At 39.1% G+C, this 2,424-nt stretch overlaps 1 non-coding gene across 1 annotated transcript; it reads left to right on the forward strand.

The window, feature by feature from the left end:
• The first annotated feature begins 1,901 nt into the window (after positions 1–1,901).
• On the forward strand, positions 1,902–2,007 carry LOC114088323 (small nucleolar RNA U13). The gene has a single exon (XR_003581980.2). It is a non-coding gene; the product is annotated as a small nucleolar RNA U13 (small nucleolar RNA).
• Positions 2,008–2,424: the final 417 nt, after the last annotated feature.

Here is a 2,424-nt window from a genome sequence, read left to right on the forward strand (position 1 = left end):
CCTAAAACAAAAACAAACACCCCCCAAAAAACAGAGTTGTTAAAGGAATGACCAAAGTCACTAGAATGGGCAAAAGAAATTACTTAGTATTTTTGACAGACATAATGATTGTAAATAAATTAAAGAGAGGCCCTTTTGGGAAAGCCAGCCCATTAAAAAACTACTTAATGTTTAATTGCATGCAATTGGAAACTCCACAGAATAGCAGCCTAGCCAAATAGGTCATCAAGATCTAAGATAGACACAGTGGTTGATGTGGAGTTTACTTTTGAGCTCTAGGTACAAAAATTCAAATCCAGAGTGGCGTATTCTCACACTCTGGGGCCAATATACTATTTAATTATTACTGTCCCTGTGGTGTAATACGATCTTTAAAAATGTCATAAAAGAATTCCTCTCAAGTGTTTGTTTCTTTACTCTTCCTCCTCCTCCCTAGTTTCTATTTCATGGCTCTGTTCATTTCTGTAGTTGCCTTTCTCTCTCTTTCCTGCCTTCAAAATGGCATTGTGAGGTTGAATTCACCAGGTGTGCAAACTTCCTCCCTCATCTGACACTTTTTTGGCAGAAAGCACAGGTAGCCCAGCAGGTATCATCAGGGTCAAGTTAAAAAATAACAAAACCTGCCAATGCAGATTTCCTTCTTGTGGTGCCTGGCATCAATGATTTCTCAAAAAGGCTGCTGTGGCTTTAATATTTCCCTTTTTACAGCTGGCATGAACTTGGCAGTCCATCCATAGCTTAGCACCTTTCTCTTTTTCCATCTTTGTCAGGACTGAAAGATGGCCAGCATTTCCTTCCCCTGGCCACCAAGGCAGGGGAGATAGAGACAGGGGCAGAATGGTGAGCAGCTTTATTCTATTTAGAAAAAGGTAATTGAAAAAATACTCTTATTAGGTCCAATTTAAGCCTCAGCTGTCACTGTGAGGCTCTTGATTGATTGGAATTGAACAGATTTAGCAAAATACTAAAGATGTATAAACTCTATTTGAGTTGGTTGCTTAGGGCCTCACTAAGTTGATTAGGATGGCTGTGAACTTGAGATCCTCCTACTTCCATTCCTGGGATTACAGGTGTGGGCCACTGTGCCCAACCTTTGGAGTTTTTAAACTAGAAGAAAATATGGTGCTGTCAGTAATGGGGTATATGCCAGGTAAATGACAAATTTTATATCGGCTTGATAGCTAAACTTAGAAACTAGTTGATTTTGAGGAAAATAGAGTATTTCTGTTTTTATTTTTCATGTCCTAGTAGTAATTTAGGAATTTTAGCAAGTTTTACTAGTGCTGATCCTACTAGAAGTTCTTTTTTTTTTTTTTTTTTTGGTGTTTGTACTGGGATTGAACTCAGGGGCCTGTACATGCTGAACAAGTATTCTACCACAGAGTACATTCCCAGTCCTTTTTATCTTTTGAGACAGGTCTCCTTAAGTTGTCCAGCCTAGCCTTGAACTTGTGATCCTTCTGCTTTAGCTTCCTGAGCAGCTGAGATTATAGGCATGAGCCACTGTGTCTAGCCACATGTTCATATCTTCTTTAATAATAAAATAGGATTAGCCAGGTTTCTGGTGGCACATACCTAATCTCAGTTGCTTGGTAGGGTGAGTCAGGAGGATCGTGAGTTCAAAGCCAGCCTCAGTGATTTAGCAAGATTCTAAGCAATTTAGGGATACTCTGTCTTAAAATAAAATAAATAAATAAATAGGGCTGGGATATGGTTCAGTGGTTAAACAATCCTGGGTTCAATTCCTGGTACAAAAATTAATTAATAATAAAATGGGTTTATATTTTTGTCACTTCCCTTATTTAGTGTGCAAATTCTTGTTTCTTCTGCATCTGCTGTGGAGCTGGCCTTGTTCGCAGTTGATGCCAGTGAAGAAGTTCCTAAAGAAAGGAAGTGTGTAGATCCTTTTCAGTTCATAAACATGATTATGGGGCATTCATGCTGTTTTGTGAGATGTGCCTCCCTCTAAACTTATGTTATGATAGTGGGCCCATTACCTGTTTAACATGAACTTAGGAGAAAGAAAGAAAGAAAGGAAGGAAGGAAGGAAGGAAGGAAGGAAGGAAGGAAGGAAGGAAGGAAGGAGTGTGAGAGAGAGGGAAAGAGTAGTGGTGTGCTTGGAATTTGTTACTTTAATAGCTAAGCTCTAATTCTCCCCTTTCTACTCTTCTCCCTATTCTCATACTCTTCGACTGTCAGCTAGAAAGAGCAGACAACTGTTTCCATAGGCTGGAGTACTGTGTGGCACCTTCTGATATTTTCCTGGAAATGTGGAATTGTGGACACTTCCAAGACATCACTCTGCTACTTATACCAAAGCAAAGAAAGAATCACAGGGATACAATAAGAGCCAATATTGATCCAGAAGGGGAATTTTCTTGCAGATAATATTCTTTCATTTTAGAAAAATAGGCATTCTGTTGC

This window comes from Marmota flaviventris, chromosome 2 (assembly GCF_047511675.1).
Source record: "Marmota flaviventris isolate mMarFla1 chromosome 2, mMarFla1.hap1, whole genome shotgun sequence".
Lineage (NCBI taxonomy): Eukaryota > Metazoa > Chordata > Mammalia > Rodentia > Sciuridae > Marmota > Marmota flaviventris.